Source organism: Centruroides sculpturatus, unplaced genomic scaffold (assembly GCF_000671375.1).
Source record: "Centruroides sculpturatus isolate CEXI.00-Female unplaced genomic scaffold, Cexi_2.0 scaffold836, whole genome shotgun sequence".
Classification (NCBI taxonomy): Eukaryota; Metazoa; Arthropoda; class Arachnida; order Scorpiones; family Buthidae; genus Centruroides; species Centruroides sculpturatus.
Window position 1 is genome coordinate 50,089 of NW_019385265.1, and position 18,018 is coordinate 68,106.

General features: G+C 31.7%; 1 long non-coding RNA gene across 4 annotated transcripts in view; it reads left to right on the top strand.

Annotated features, from left to right (window-relative positions):
* Window positions 1–18,018, top strand: part of LOC111636868 — a 78,035-nt gene that overhangs the window by 6,521 nt on the left and 53,496 nt on the right. For 3 of the 4 annotated variants that reach the window (XR_002758606.1, XR_002758605.1, XR_002758603.1), the window contains exon 3: window positions 10,140–10,246. This is a non-coding gene — a long non-coding RNA (uncharacterized LOC111636868). Of the gene's footprint in view, window positions 1–10,139; window positions 10,247–12,207; window positions 12,623–18,018 lie in introns of those variants that run through there. The other variant, XR_002758604.1, reaches the window with a different exon arrangement.

The window sequence follows — 18,018 nt, forward strand, 5'->3', positions numbered from 1 at the left end:
AGGTTGTGTAGATTAGTTTATATTTTTACTAATTTGATAATTAATAATTACTATGTTTATTTTTTTTCTCATTTTATTTTGTGATTTTTTTGATTTTGTGACATTTGTTTATATACTGTTTGTACTAATTTTATTGCAGTTGTTTCAGCTTTAAATTTTCTAAAGAATTTTTGTGTTTTCATTACAGTTCACTGTATTAAATTTTTGATGCTAGTATACAGGATGTAATAAAACTTTGTGTGAATATTTTATGAATAGATTCTAGGATCAAAAATAAGATTACAGTAGAACCCCTCTAATCCGTCACCTTTGGGACTGGAGGTATGGTCGAAACGCAAAAAAGGTCGGATTATCAGAAAAAAGTAAAATAAACAATCTTCCCTTTGTCCAGTCTTTGTAGCACTGCTAATTTTTCATTTAATGAAAGAGTAACGTATTTACGTTTCACTCCTGACATGTTGAAAACACACACAAAACTGTACACATACACACAATGTAAAACATATACTGTAACGAACACAGAAGAACACCACGGATGGTGAGTCACTGACGAGTCGGGACAAGTTTCTCTACTCAGACCACGGTTGGATTAACCGGAGTGACGGACTAGCCGAGGGCGGACTAGAGTGGTTCTACTGTATATCAAAATAAGCTTAGAATCCTCTGTAAACATTTTTCAAAATACACTGTTTTCAAGATGTGACCTGCCAAGTAAAAATACTTTTTCAAATTCCTCACCAATATACTAACCCTAAGAATTGTCAACTTTTTAAAGTAATCTTGTAGTTTCTTTTTTTCTTTTATGCTTCTATCAATGGATTGATAGAAGCATTATTTATCTTAAAATTCTGATTTTGTTGTTAATACAAATAACTAAATTTAACATGATCCTAACCTTTTTTTGGATTTATAAGCTTTCATTATTAGAATATTAAATTGATAGTGCTATTGACAAAGCAACTATCTGCACTAATGAGAGTTTGGCAGTTATCATGTAAAAAAAATTGGCAATTCTAATGATCAAGTCCAAGTATTATTGATGTTATGATATTCTGTGTGTTTGTGATTTTAAAATTATTGTTAAAAAATGGATATACTGTAAAAAAAATAAAGAGAAAATACCTTAATTCCATAATGATAACAGGCTTGTTCCAAATGACCACATGTTAACATTGCTGTCCACAATTAAAGCAGTTAATAAAATTATATTTTTCAATATATGAATGTCAAATTTGTCTGTTCTATTAATTTTAAAACAAATTATTAAATTTATGCTTAAATAAAATTAATATTAAACTGAATAAATAAAATTACTGCTTATTTTAAACCAATATTTTATATTTTTAAAAGAAATAAGTTTTGATCAAAATCTGTCTGAAAATGTTTCTTTTGATGGAAAAAAAAAAAATAGTATTGACTTCTTGTAAAATCAGTAATTTTATTTAGGCTCACTTATTTATTTATAAAAGTGGAGTCAAACTTTTTAAACTTCAATTTTAAATTAGATAAAATAAATCAATAACAGAAGTTTTATTTTTATCTAATTCTGTAATTCTTCCATAAATTTTAAATAAAAATGAATGTTTTTATTCATTTTATTCATAACAATTTTCAGTTAATTTTGTAAGCTTTTTTTCCAGGTTTGTTTGTTTTTATTTGTAACCTTTTCAGATATGCTTGACTTTTGTATTTTCATTTCATGTTTGATTTTAAGAATTAATGTTTTTGAACACATGAAATGGTTTTAAACATTATTTATCTTTAGGAGAAAATACTTTTACAATACAAAACATTATAGTTTTTTTTTTTTTATGTAAATTAAGAAAATTATGAAAAATTTTCAAATATTTGAAATGGATTCTGGAAGCATTTATTTTTATAGCTAGATGTTAACAAATTGAACCTATCAATTGTATTTAAAATACTAAACATCAAACTAACTGTATTAATAAGACAATTTGTGAGCTTGTTCTTTTGTTTGGTTAATTTTAATAGTTAGGTGTTATTTAATTTATTTCATCAAATATATGATAAATGAAAACATATTTCAAATTTGCAATGTTTTATTGTAAATATTTTGTGTTTGTGTAAGGAAATACTTTCCAAAGTTTTTTTTTTAATTAAATTAGTTTTTGGTTACCATGGAAGTTCACAAGCACATTTCAGTTTTGCATTATGTTTTTATTGTCAAATACTTACACTCAAAAAAGTTTGAATGCTGTCTGGTATGTTATTTTTTATGATTTAACTTAAGCAATATATTACAAGAAGAATATTTGTTTTATTACATGCACTGCTTAATGATTACAACATAATGATCAGTTGAGAAATATATATACAAAAGGTATATAATTATAGTATGAAAAGGCTGATTTATACTGAAGCTTTTTCTTAAATGTTTTTTTTAATAAGACAGGAAGATTGGAAAAGTACTAGGATCTGTGAGGTTTGATACTGTACAGGACCTGTTTACATTTATAATATATATACTTCCAGTTCACAAACAGTCTTTTTGTTGCCTGGATTGGGCAATGGTAGATAAAAAAAAAATGTCTACCAAATGCCAAAAACTTTAGTTTGAAAACATAAATATTAATGCAAAATGAACATAAAAATCAAAACCCAATTAGTTTACATATTAAAGCCAAACATTATAATGGGGTGTATTAATATTAAAGAATTATAATGAGATGTATTAATATTAATTATAAGTATTAAACTTAGCAAGAGATAGTACCTAATGTCTGCCTCTAGTGCCAAATACTTAGCATTCAATTAATAGCTTGATATAGTTTGGCATTCATTTGTTTTGCATTAAAGACAAATGATTTTCTAAATGTTTATAAATTTGTCCATTCCAAATTTATGTTCTTATTTAGAATAGTTTTGTAACCTGATGATGGTTGCTTAAGACAATTGACAACATTATTTTGCACAGATTTATATTTTCAAACTGGAGTTTGTGTTTAGTGGATATTTTTCTATTATAATCCAGTTTCTAAGCTGTTTTATTCACAGTGATAGATTAGATGTATTTTTTCTGTCTCTGTATTAGTGAGATTATATTTTGTCAGGTAGCTATGAAAGATTTCATGACCTGTTAATATTTGGGCTGTAATATGGTAATATGGTTTAGATTATTATTGGGTAGAGACAATGCTTTTTCTACTGAAGAGAAGGATTTGTTTATTATTTTTCCTGTGTATTATTCCAGTAAATATTCCAGTTTTCCATAGTTTGTTGATAAATATGATTTTAGGTAGTGTCTGATATATATATTAACTTATAAGTAATATCCAAGTAATTGTTAAAAAAGAGATTTTGCTATTTGAGCTGCTAATTCATTTTCAATCACATCTGTGTGACCAGGAATGAAGTGTAAGTGTATAGAGATGGGTAGAATTCAGAAGCTGTCGTATGCTTTTGATTTCATTATGCTTTGTATTCTTTCTTTTAATTTTCATTAAATCTAGTCTGTAAAAATATCTACAGTTTGCTCAGTATTTTGTAGTTTGAAAACATTGAATTCTTCTTGAAAAAAACTTATCGTATTTACTCAAATATAAGATGACCTTGTCACATATAGGACAATGTGTGACTTTAAAGATCACAATAAAGAAAATTAGATTTAATAATACAATTCTAATTTTATTTTGTGTAATCACAAGTAAAATATCAAATGAATGCCCCGCACACATTGTCCTGCAAAAATTACTGGCATTTTAAACTTTAATGAAAAATCTTGTAAAATCAACAAGATAATTTGTTCAGGTAAAGCTGGACAATTGGGAACCTTTTTTCTTTTTTTTTTTTTCTTCTTTTTGCTAATTTTTAACAGTCGAATCTGCTCTCTGTTGATTACAGCTATGAGTTTTTCTGAATTCTGATTTCCAGATAATCATCTGTTTTTGCATGGGACTGGATTAAATCTTATATCGTGCTCCTGTGTGATTTTGGAATATCAATCTGGAATTCAATTCATAAGCTTTGCTTCTCCTATTGCTATTCATCTTTACTTCCAATACTACAGAAGAACAATTCAAATGACCCAGATAAAATACATATGTTTTTAAATACCAGAGGGTAAACATTCAGTAAAAAATGCAAATACACGATTCACAAAAATTATTTGCAAAAATGCAAAGAATCTTTTGCTTGCGCATATAAGGCGACTTTGGAATTTGAAGCTATGATAAATGAATAAAAACCTTGTCTTATATCTGAATAAATACAGTATATAGCAGAGGTATTTAATTAAATTGAATAACATGCAAAGGAGTAGTGGCATTTACATTATTGTAAATATATAAAATAGATCCTAGCATGTCTGTTTTTGAGCTGTCTGTATAGATAATAATATCCTTAGTTTTTAGTTTAATATTCTTAGATATAGGTTCAAGAGTGAATTATAGATTTTTCCATTTTTTATATGGAGGAAGCTCCTCAGTAGCAATTCCATTCTTTCTAGGCAGCAAGTGCAGTGAAGTGACTAGTACAGTAGTAAGTTTGAGTTTAATTTCTTCACATAAGAGGTTCTGAAATATTGCTCACAAAACCAAAAATCCAGCTCATAGATAAAAAAAAAAGAAGTGAAAGGAAAATTAACATTTTCAATTGTCTTGAGCAACCATCTTCACATTAAAAGAAGAGATTTGGAAATGGAACAAGATATGGAATGTTGCCATTCTTTTCATATTTTAAATTATGTCTGATTGGAAGTCAGTGGTCATGTGGTTTCACTGGGATGTAAAAATTATTATAAATTTTTAAATAACTCTCTCCAAAGTGGAGATAATTTGTTATTGTCCTTGTAGTTGTATTGTTTCTGCTTATAAATTTCTAACATTTCAAGGTAACATTTAGGAAGCTCCTATGTATCATAAGTAAATTATGCATTGTTGATGTTTACTTGTATGTCCTCATGCAGCTGTTGTAGTTTGTCTTATTATTAATTGTATTAGACGTTTCTGTAAATGTTGTTTTAATGGATGCATTGTAGCCTCAAGGTGTTGGCCATCACTATTATCCTGAAAAGGTATGGCATATACTCCCAGAACGTATATCTTATTGTAAGGGTCATTAGTGTTTCTAAGAAGAGCATAGATGATGGGGTTTCTTCTGTAAGTCAGGGAAAAGTTACATCTTGCTACTTTGTAGTGTATAGCCATCAGGATTCAGGATCTTATTATACTGCACAGTCTTGAATTTGTGATCCATTATTTCCATTTTTTTGGTCTTGCTCCACATACAGTGGAACCCTGGTTAATGAACGTCCTGGTAATGACCAAATCGGTTAATGAACTTTTATTTTGCAAAAATTTTGTCTCAAATAATGAACTTAATGGCTTTTTATATCAAATTTGTAAGCTTGCTGACTTTTAGGGGGAATCAGTTAATCGTGTGTTGGTGGTGGTCTAGGGTCCATTTGTACATTGGTGGTGGCAGAGGAGACAAAGATGACAAGTATTTTACAGTGAAAATTGTTTATTAGAACGGGAAGATGCTTACATATTTGAGGTGGTTGGAAATGGCTTATCTGAAATACTTAAAATACTGTAGATATACAGTATTTTCTCCTGGCACTGAGGAATGGCATATCACTGGTCCTACAATAGTGCAAGCTGATCAGTTGTAGCCCCAGAGCGGACGAGATGGGTTTGCTTGGTCACAGAAGTGATGGTAGGTGACAGAGCTGTAACGACTGGAGCGGTCTGCGAGACACAACACAAATTTTAGCAGGCACGACTTCAGGCTTAATCCAGATGAAGATGACACAGATTAATCGCCATAGAATTTTTAGGAAAACTACACTGATCTTGAGATTTGGGGTTTTTATAGTATTTTTTCCTTGAATCTCACCTTACGATTAGTCCTGTGTCCCATTCCTCACTTCCCGATTGTTTTATTCTTTGTCTCCAGGTGAAAACCAAAACCAGATCAGGTCACGAGAAAGGTTTGTTCCGAGGTGTTTATTTAACACCTGTTCATCGACTCTGATCGGAGATTGTTGATAAACCTATAAGCTTTTCACTCATAATTTAGCCTATTGTTTCTGCTATCTGTCATTTTAGAACTTTAATGATCGTATGCGATGTTTTTATACCCGTCAAATCATTCCCCTTTTCCGAAAATTTAACCTAGATCGACTGTTTATGACCGCTTCTGTTAGTTTCATCTTCCTCACAGACATTCCATCTGATTCGTTATGTCATTCGTTTTCGCATCGCGTTTGTTTTGACAACTACAGTACAGTTTTTTTCCTTACTTCTCCCTGAACTTTGGTCTGACTTAACAATAGTGTTTTTGCTTTTAACATGTGGATATTAAATTATTTTGGGTTAATGCAAAAGTTCGTCTTGTTTTTTTGAAAAGAATCAAAGAAAACCCATTTTACAAATAAAATTACAAAAATACTGACGGCTAGAACGGATTAATTGTATTTGCATTAATTTCTATGGGAAAAATTGCTTCGGTTAACGTACAGACTCGTGGAACGGATTACGTTCGTTAACTGAGGTTCCACTGTATTTGTTTATTAAACTTTTGATTAATTGACATGGATAACTGTGGTGAATAGCTAGCTGGGTGATGTACCACAATTCTTGAGTTCTTTCTTTCATAGTAGAAGAGAGAGTGAACACGTTTTACTAAAGCCCTAAATGCTGCTATCTTGTATTGGAAGTAATTGTATGAAGAGATCAGCATAAAAATTGGATTGTGAGTACACATCGAAGAGTAAATACTTCCATCCTTTATGCATATGTTGATACCTGGGAAATGGACAACAGAAATGTTATTGTTTCAGGCATAAGTGAAAGTTAGAGTGTACAGAAGCATGGTTCTATTATTATTGATGGATAAATCTATTCAAAATTGCACACCATGATATATGTGTAGTCTTTAATCTGAAGGTTGTGTAGATTATCCAAGAGTTGTGTAGAGTTCTTAATGTTCCAGTGGTTTTATGAGTGATATTTATACTTTTTTCATCCAGTATACAGTGTTTATTACTTAGGAGGTTCTTAAATAGAATTTTAATATTTCTTAGTTTGCTACTAGAGGTCATGGAGCAAGTTTTGACAATACAAGTAGGACATCTGTAAAAATTGTCATATAATTTCTTGTTTTTCCCTTCATTGCATTCATTGAGCTTTATAGCCTTTTATGCTACACTATTTTCTCCAGGAGTTCAGTTTGCTCTTGAGAAGTTCCTTTTGTAAGTTTTTTATAGATAGCCTTGAATTCATCTTCATAGATCTGATATAGTGTCAAATTTTTATCTTTGGTAGCACAATCAAAACTTATTCACTTGCTTTCAGGGTTGAATATCCATCAGAGAATTGTTTTTTTCCCTCTGGTGTTAACGTTGGAATAGCAACATCGGCACAACTTTTAAGGATATCTTGGAGTTCTACCTAGTTAGGTGATCAACTTGGAGATCTAGACTAATGGTAGCAAATTTGTCAGTTAGTAGGATTTGAAAAAGATTTTAGTTTGCACAAAAGGTACAATTATAAAAAAGCAATATCTTGAGAACTTCATTCAGTATATCCAATTTCAAAACAGGAGGCTGTATGATCTGAGCATATTTCTTACTCCAGTAGAGACCATCTTGTGAATAAATAATTGGGGTTCTGATTCCTGCTAGAGTGAGATCAACCTAGCTTTTCTTTCCAAGATTTGAAAGTGGGACTGGTTTCGTCATTAATTATACTAAGTTCTTGCTTAGATAAATAATTAAAAAAATAGCTTTTCTCTCATGTCAGTTCTGTCAAATCACATTCTATTATGAGCATTGGAGCCTGTCCCTACTATTGACATTCAAGATATTATGTAAGGGATTTCAGTGCTGTAATTGTTTCATCCATTGGTAAAGATGGGTAACAGTAAACTAATGAGAGAAAGAGCTTCAGTCAGGTAGTTAAATTCTTATCTGCATCCAGTTGCAAAAATACTTTGTTACAGAAAGCATGTTTTGACAACTCTAGGTGATACAGGTGATATTTCACCCCATATAAAATTTGAATAATGGATAATTGACTGATTCCAGTTTGATTTGCAATTTCCCTTGAACTAATTTTAAAATCTCTCAATACCAAATGAATTAAAATATTATAGTTACAACTGAAGAAAAAAACAATATTGCTAGAATTTTAAAAATATTTTTTATGTTGCCTGTTTTTCTTAGTTATTCCTTCAATGTCTTAAAACACTTGGGATTTCTAATTCCAAACCTTTTAAATGATAATAAAGTTTGTTAAAGAATTTAAACTTTAAAATAAAAAAAAAAAAAACTCTTGAAAAATGTATCTACAGCTTTGTGATAATTTTTGTTTTGCTTCTACTGAGAATTAATTTCATATCCACATATTTTGAAATAGTGAATTTTATCACAAATTTACAAATGACTTAAATGTATAAAACTAACCAGAAAACAGGGTAACATTTTTCAACTTTTAAACGCAAAACCTTAATGGGCATTAGGTACTTTCTAGCACTTATGTGCCATTTCTAGACAAAATAAAACAAACAATGTCATTAGGAAAAAATTTTGATAATCTTGTTGAAACATTACAAGAGGTTTCTTGAAAACTTGTTAAAGTAATTATAACCAAAATTTAAATGAATATGATAATTTGTCACTAAGAAATAGATACATAAAATAACCTATTATCAGTTGGAACCAGATTAGATATTACATTTTATATTAGTCACATATCTCAGTATAGTAAGAAGCCATGATTCATTCATCTAACAGCACTAAGAGTGTACAGATATGTAAAAGGAGCTCAAAATTATAATGTGTGATAGACAACAAAGAAAACTGGAATTGTTCACAGATGCAAGTTGGTGCTCTATGAAAGATTGTAAACATTTCTCTGGTTATTTAGCTAAAATTGGAGACACTTTGATAACATGGATAGTGTTGCCACCTTTTCAAAATTGCTTACCCAGATGGCAGGTCAGGTTTGTTCAAACAGAAGTTCCTGATGTATGCGCAATGTCATTTTACAATGCGAAGAATAACATGCATGTTGGTTCTAAATCCTATGCAAGTCCTAGTCCCTAACTGTAATGTAAGTAACCTAAATTAAGAAAGAACGGGCACAGATAACTTAACTCTATTTGAGACGTACAAGTGAAAAAAAAAAAGGTCAACAGGGGGTTGTGCCACACGTCAGTATAAACAGACTAACATGGTAATGATAGAATTGCAGATGAGATTCAGTGAGTGTGAGTTATTTTGCTGTTAAAATAGTGTAAATTTGTAAAAATATTTGCAAGAGCTTTGTTTCATCATAATTTCACAATTTCTACGAAATTCCCGGACAAAATTAATAGTTCACCTGGACAGTGAGTCAATTCCCAGATTGTCTGGGTGAAAACCGGACTGGTGGTAACACTAGTTCAATCTCTCAGGATGGGGTAAAGATTAGGAAATGAAATTTGGCATGGTAACTTGTATATAAGGGGCATTAATTCTATTAAATTTTTTGCAGTTAAAGATTGAAAGGATGGGGAGATAGAGGGGGATCATATCATTTATTAATGAGAATTTTATTTGTTATTGGCATTTACAATTATTTTTTAAAAACTCATCTTTACCCTCAAAATTAAATCTTTTGCCTTTCTATAATAATTAATAAATATAAAAGTTTTTTTTTTTAACAGAATCTCATAACAGATGGTGCCCTACATAATTTTATCTTTTGTGCTAATGGGTGTTAGTGTTTCTTAAATATTTTTTACTGGGAAGTTATGAAACTTATTACTAGAGGTTTTTAAAATTAGTTTTTGATTTCCATGGATATGTATGAGCATTTTTGAGATTTATATTATGTTTTTATTGTCTGGAATTTGAACTTTTTTCTTGAATTTGTATGGTTCACTATGTTATATGATTTAAATATTCTTCTTGTAATATACCAGTTAAAGTTATCTATTTAACAAATTACTTAAATAATTTCAATAGTTGAAATTTCTTTTTGCATTTTAAAGTAAATTATAAAAATATTTCTTAAAATTAAAGAAAAATTTTAAATATGTATTATTCAGTAAGTTTTATATTTTTTGTATTGTTGTATATAGTGTAGATTTGAATAATTAATAATTTTTCATTATTTATAAATTTAATATAGGTTATGAAAATTTTCTACAATAGAACATCATATCAGTAACAAAATCAATTTATTGAATTTTAAATGACCCTTCTAAGATTGGAATTGCATCAATTGTATAATTAATGGTAAATATTTTAAAAGTTTTTATTTCTGATTTCTTTAGATGTTTTTTTATTAAAATAAATTGTCACTTTTCTGTTTTATCCCACATGTTACATTGCATGGTGCATTCTAGTGTTGCACTGTTTCATAGCATTGTTTTATGTCAGAGTTGAAAAACATGTTAAAGAATTCAAAGTCAAAATCTATTTTAAAATGAACCATAATGATTAACCTAAAATATTACAATAATATACTTTTTATTAATGTCATTTCAAGAAAAACATTTACTTAGTATTAAATTGTCATTCAAATAGTAATATTTACCATAATTATGTGAGATAATTTGACATGTGTGGGTTATGCAATTGGTGGGTTATGTATTGATTTTAAATTCCAATCATCAGGATAAAGCAAAAGGATATTAACAGACATAATTAACATTAATTAATAATATTTTGAACTAATATTAAATCTGTTGTTTGTGAAAAAATTCTAAAAGTAATTGATTCTTTACAAAATTAAAATGTTAATTTTTTTCTGTTGTATAGTTTGAATTGAAATGCTTTGTGTTATTTTAATAAAAGCTTTGCCATTTAATGTTTGTTTGTTTGAAACTATGCTTTTTCTAGTTTATTATAACAAATCTTTTGATGTTATATTCAGATTTGTTTCACAATGATCATCTGAACTTTTATATAAATGAAAGTGTCTGACTATAATTACAGATCAGATTAAATTATACAAAGGTTTTTTTCTGTATACTTATAAAAAAATTTCATTCAAATAACATAAGTATTAATTATAAATGTTTCTGTGCACATTAACATAAAAATTTGTGTTATGGTTTTTTTGATAGTTTTTAAAAATCCATTTAAATGAATAGATGTGTATCAGTGTTGCACGTCAGTGTTGCACACTTCTGCAGATTTCGTGTTAGAGGAATTAGTTTTGTTTCAGAAATATATGCTTTATATGTTAGAAATGTAAGGCTTGCTTACTGTGTGCAATTGTTGCAGGATCATGACAATTGTGTGTGGGTGTGAAATAAACACTGAGATAGGCTTACCATTTACTTTTCCCATTTAATTACACATTAAAAGTTTTCTTACAAAAGTTTCTATATCCTTGTTGCTACAATTCTCAAGAAGAGAGTCCAGTAAAATCCGAATGTCCTGTTGGATGTCTTCACTCTGTTCCTTGTTGATGGTCTGCAAGATCAATGGCCCCAGAACTTGCTGTTAAGCTTTGGATATAACAGTTCTTGGAGAAAGAGGAACCTTGGACAGAGAACAACTCTGGGAGATAGAACAACAGTGAGAGAACAAACAGTGAATCTTGGAGGAGGAAAAACGTTTTGGAGCAAAGAACATTGTGTCCTTGAAACACATATTTTTATAGGTTTCTCTCCTCTATTCTATGTTCCAATTTGGTCTTCCCTAGTCTCCTGGTGACAGTTCAAAACCTTTCAGGACATGGGAGAGGTTGTTATTGACACTTAACCTGATCCTGATCATCTAAAATTCCTCCAAACTTTGGAATTGTTTACCGTAAATCTAGCATTTTGTTTTCATTTTGATGAAAATAACTTTTATTGTTTAAGCAAGATTTTAAGTTTTACTTTGTTTTAATTTTGAAAGGTGAGAGCTTAACTGTCACTCTGGATATTCGTCATCAAAAACATAAAATTTCAATTTGTCTGGGTCCTCAGAAATGTAGATTAGATATTTTTGAGTTAATTATAAGTAAAAGTCCAAATATAAATTTGAAGTGTATAGTTGTTAGTAAATGAGAATTGTGACTACTACTAATTGCAAGGAAAGGTTTATTTTAGGTTAGAAGTATGTTTTATAATTTTTATTTAATTGTCAACAAAAAAAGACAAAAAAAATTAATTCTTCTTACTACATTTGTTAAAATTACTGTTGATGTAAGATGTAATTGATATCATTTACTCTCCAATTTTACTATTTTTTTTATAAAATAGATAAGTCCCTTTAGCAGAGCACTGGATAAGAGAGCAGTTTGCTTAAGATAGCAGAGCCATTTAAATGAGTGCTGTGTCAACAACAATCCGCATAGAGAAGTAATCCGCATAGAGCAGCAATCCGCATAGAGAAGTAATATTCTAAGAAAGATTTATAAAGGTCTGTTTCCAATCATATGGAACTGTACATCACTGCTCAGGATGCACTGTTGAGATGTTTTGAAATATGCAATATGATTAAAAGAAAACAAGTGGAGGAAGATGAAAGGGTTGAACAAGACAATGATGATGCTGAAATTGTTCAAAAATTAATAAAACCTATTTTTTGCAGAGTTGCACTTTTATTTAAGCATGGTGATAAAATTTTTAGACAAAATGATCGAAAAGAAAGATGGAGTAATTCCATCCAAAAGAAAATTATGGACTTCCTTAAGTAAATCTGTTTAAGTTATGTATTGTGTGAATAATTAACAATAATGCATATAATTCATTTTCAAATTTGCAAATAATCATACTGATTATTCAATAGAACAATGAAACTAATGATATAAGAATGGAAATCAATATCTAAATACAGTAAAATTATGTAATGAATTTTAACATCTCTAAATGTGTTATAAGTTATATAGAACTCCTAAGATCTGAAGAGGTGGAGAGATTCATACCACGAACAGCTCCAAGTGATCTTGTGGTGTTTCCAGATATCAACTTCAAAAAAATGGACACATTGTACCATAAATGACAAAGTAGAGTACAGGAAAGGTAACATTTAAACAATAAATGTTCGAAAGTGTTCTTCATTTAAAATTGTAAAAACGTTGAATTTTCAAATACAAGTTAAAGTACAGTACATGGTGATCATAAAGTAACTTGACCAAATCTTTAACTTTTCAGGATAAGTGCAAGGTGACATATACTTGCAATACACAAAAATAGGGGTAGAACACCTATCACAGTTATTGTAATCATAACTTGAAGATTTCCAATACAAACACCAGGAATTTATAATGTCATAAAATTCTGCTTGATAGAAAATGGCATAAAGCATTGGAATGGTGTGTGTGTATAAGAAAAATAAGAAAAAAAAAAAAACAACAGACATATTAGTGTTTGAATAATGGGAAGTGGGCAAGCTAATACTCATGACAAAACACTTATATACATTTATGGATGAGGGAAAAAACAGGAGAATAGTTGAATTTTGCTCAACAGATGTTCTTATATCCATTGTATTGAAGCTTATTGTTACACTTGATTTCACAGTTTTAGTACATTGAATGCTGCTGTATAATCTGAAAACTTGTACAGGTCTTCTGTTGTGGGCATTGGCTCACTCACTTCCTATTGTTCAAACACTGATATGTGTCTTATTTTTTGTTCTACACAAACTGTTGCATTGTTTTATGCTGTTTTTCCATCATGTGGAATCTTGTGACATTATGCTGTTTTGGAAATTTTCAAATTATAGTTATGTTAACTGTGACACATGTTCTACCCATACTTTTGTGTATTGCAAGTGCATTTCATCCTGCAAAGTTTTTTAATGAATTCCCTGCTTAGTTGGTCAAGTTACTTTATGACCACCCTATACTTTTTACTGGGCTGCAATTTGAAAAAATTATAGACCTATAAATTTCCACTGTTGTCTATATGTTCCTCTGACCTTCCTTATTCTAGAGAACAGAGTTAGATACATGAAAGTCAGAATCAGGTAAAGAAAACTTAGGAGCAGAAGACCCAATTAACTATATATGAATATCTGATGCAAACTGAAAGTCGTGTTATTCTAATTAACAAATTTTCCTTTGAAAGGAGTTAGATAGAAGACCGGCACAACTCCAATTGCTAATGGAAAAATATGATCTACAGGGGTAGACAGTACAGTACTAATTTGAGGTGGAGAGCATATATTTTAAATTAAATAAATTAAAAGTTGCAGCCTGGCATTATGGCAATGTCAGAATAATAAATCAGGTTTAAATATCAAATTACCATAAAAGAAAATTAAACCTAACAAGCAATTATTTAAATTCCTGCATGAATATTACTGAAAATTGTATTGGGTGGTTAAAATGGCTTCCAAAGACTTTACAATAGTCAGAAATAATTTGTGTTAAGTATTGACCTTTTAGCAGAGAGGGAACGAAAGAAGCGTGACCTTGTCAATTGGACCTACCTGTAGTCAGACTATAGACGATTTTCCATATGGTAAACAACAGAATGTAAACAAATGGCGGATGTTACTGTAAGCTTGACTCTCGTTGGGTAACAGCAGACCTAGGTTAAAGCTGTTCGGGCAAGAAAGATTTGTGATTGGTTGGAAGTTTCTGTCCAAAAAAACCCTTAAATTGTGGAATGAACAGGAGAGGGAGAGAGAAGGGAAAGAGACTGATACATGGTAGTCTCGGGCACTTGGGAAGCTCGCTGAGCATAGAGAGAGTGTTCTCCTCTAGTAAACATCTCAGGGACGGGTTAGTGCAGGCATGGCCAACATACGGCCCGTCTAATGAATTTATGTGGTCCACGATCAATCTTTCAATATTAGCCACTGAAGTCCGAATACTCGATGAAAAATTCTGACGCCTAAAGAAAAAAAAGTCAACAACACAACACACTGTGCGTTTAGAGTTATCCCTCCATTACAAATCTCGTAAGTACAGTGTAGAGTGTTGATAATGTGAAAAATGTATCTGTAATTCTGTAATCTCTAATCTGACACCACAATGAGATCTCACACCACCTCAAAATTTTTCCAGAGTAGCCTCTGGTTCGGCCCGGGAGCAAAAACTGTTGGCCACCCCTGGGTTAGAGCGAAGACTGGACTGACTGTGCAGTTGAGCCAACTCCACAAGCTGACTGAGGCCTCTCCAAAGTTTAACAGTTTCCGGAAACCATTCTAGTATGTGAGTCACCACGCATTGTTATCCTGTATATGTATATATATATATATTATTATGTTTTCGAACTTGTACTTTCTGCATATAGAATCTGTAAATAAACTGTAAATATTATCAATTTGAGTGTGGAGGTGTGCCATCGAACCTGGATCACTATATCGAATCGTGATACACACAGAAACCAACTCAATGAGATGGAGTTCAGGAAAGAACTTCACTAGATCTCCACTGGTGCAGTCTTTGACAGGATAGTCTTGCAAATCTTCAGGAGATTCTAGCAAGGAGACAGGAAAGTACTAAGCCCACTTTCAAGATAATTGAAGACTTTGGATGCTTACGGAAGGAATAGCAGCCGGAAATCAAGGCGGAACAGAGCCTGATATTGGTGAGTTGTTCTTGATTATTTGTGTTCAGAATGCTGGGATGTGGAAGGACTCATGGCAAAAAGGGGAATGCCATGTTCCGAGGATCTGGAAGGTCGGACTGGTCTTAGTCAATCCCAGGAAATAGATACGGAGTCAGAAAGGGAAAGTTTAGAGGTCAAGGTCATGGATAACTAGAATAAAATAGAGAGTCAGATGATGTAGAGAAATTATGCTTACAAATTAGACTAGCCAAAATGGAAATTAGAAAGGGTGAATTAGAAGCAAAAAACAAGGAGATGGACGTTAGAAAAAGTGAAATAGAATTAGAAAGGGATTGGTTACGAAATGACTCTAGGGCTAGTAATAATTCTGAGCTAGGAGGTAACTTGGATAGTCTAGCTAGGAAAATCAGATGGGCTTTACCAAAATGCCAGACAAGGAAGCGGAATTACCGTCGTGGTTCTGTGCTGTGGAGGTTGTATTACAAACATACGACATACTGGAAGAGCTTCAGGGACAGTTAGTTTTAACGGTACTATCCGAGAAATGCAAAACAGCTTTAAGTAGACTTGCGGCAAATGAAATCAGAGAATACGAAACTTTAAAACAATTCATGCCATACGAATTAAAGTTGTCTGCTGCCAAGTATCTTTAGGAGTTCACTTCCTACGAAAAGGGAAGTAGACAAACGTGGCCCCAATTTGCGGCTAGGATGGAAGACCTTTATCAGTTCTATTTGAATAGTAGAGGTGTAGATTCCTTTGAAAAACTAACAAAACTAGTTGTCTCGATTATCTTAAGACTAAGCTAGATGCCGACACTAGGTGTTACGTCTTATTACAAAAGGGCAAGGGTTGGTTCCCACCGGAAGAGATAGCTAAATACAATGAGAGGCATGTGGAGGCTGTAGAAAAGAGAGATTTTAGAGGTAAGTCTGAGAGAGGTAAAAAGGTACCATACCATGACTGGTGTATGGAAGCGAGGACCGCTGAGAAAACAGTAGATGCGACCATGAACAATAGAGGGTCGGAAGTAAGGGAATCTAAAATTAAATGCTTCACCTGTGGCTTAATGAAACATTTCGGTAGAAATTGCCCTCGGAGGTGTACTGAGGAGGAAAGAGTGAAATCCAAGGCAATGCAAATGGTTAAAATAGACGAAACAGTAAGACCCAGCAACCAGCTAATAGCCAGAGTGAACATTGACGAGGACGCGATTAGTGAGAACATACCCGCTAGCGCTAACAAAAACGTTGAGCTTACTTGTCAGGATCATCAGTTTTCTGTGATAGTGGATACCGGAGCAGAAATAATGGTAATTAGGAAGGCTCTGATACCCGATCACATGTCACGTGCAATGGGAAAGATAAAACTAATCGGTGGATTTGGACGACAGGTAACTGCGGCCTTAGTTACCATTCCTGTCAGCTTGAAAAGACGGCCGGACAGAAAGGAAGTGAATTACACCCCAGTTTTAATAACTTGCGCCCTAACTGATGAGCTTAGCGGTACTACGGATGCATTAATTTCCATAGCTGATTATTGCTCTTTGGAGGAGGCTAAGCAAGCTGAGATGAATGAACAGATACAGATGGTCGTGAATGAGATCATTATAGTGAGCAGTTCAAGTCCTATGGCTGACAGAGAGGATAGTATCAAAAGTCTGGACATGAGCGACGAAAGCAAACGGTCACTCCATGAGGTGCAGGTTAGAGATGAGACCCTCAAGGATAGTTGGGATTTGGCTAGACAAGGAAAGAATGGGTACACCATAGAGGGTGGGGGTCTTTTGTATCATATGGATCAGTGGTATGGCAGAAGAATGAAGCAGGTAGTTTTACCACTGGAATGTAGGGGACAGGTACTAAAGTTTGCCCTTCAGAAGTTATTCAATAAAGTTGGCCCATCATTGGTTAGTATAAAATGACTTCCAAGCAGTTGCCAAACCTTCTCATCTGTGATTAATACATTCCGTGGCTATATGCGCTTTATGTATTTCTATATTTATACTAACACAAGTTAATATATGTAACCATAATGACGGCATTATTATTTATTTAAGTTTATTTGTTTATTTTTATTTTTTTCCGTTGTTCTATGCAGCCACCGCAGTTTAATTTTATTTAATTTTGTATTACGTAAATTTCGAATACTTTGTTCTTTTTGATATTGGAGTAACTGATGAAGGCTGCTAAAATCGGTCGAAAATGTTATTAGAGAATTAAATGTTTTTGCTGGACCGTTAAAAAGGCGTTGTTTACTTATATTAAAAAATAATATTCAGAATTATCTAACTATAATCAATATGTAAATTTTCCAACTCAACAAAATGCTTTTCTTGATGTATTCTCCTCATTTCAATCTCAAATTACCTCTTACCCTACTGTCAGATGCAAATTTGAACAACCATGCAATACAAATAATAATTAACAAAATACATGACCTCAACCATATCATATCCATGCTATTTCTGTCCCTAACTGATTAGCAGTTAAATGATCTTTATTATCTAAATTTTTATGATCTCTTGATTGATCTTTTCTGCTGGAT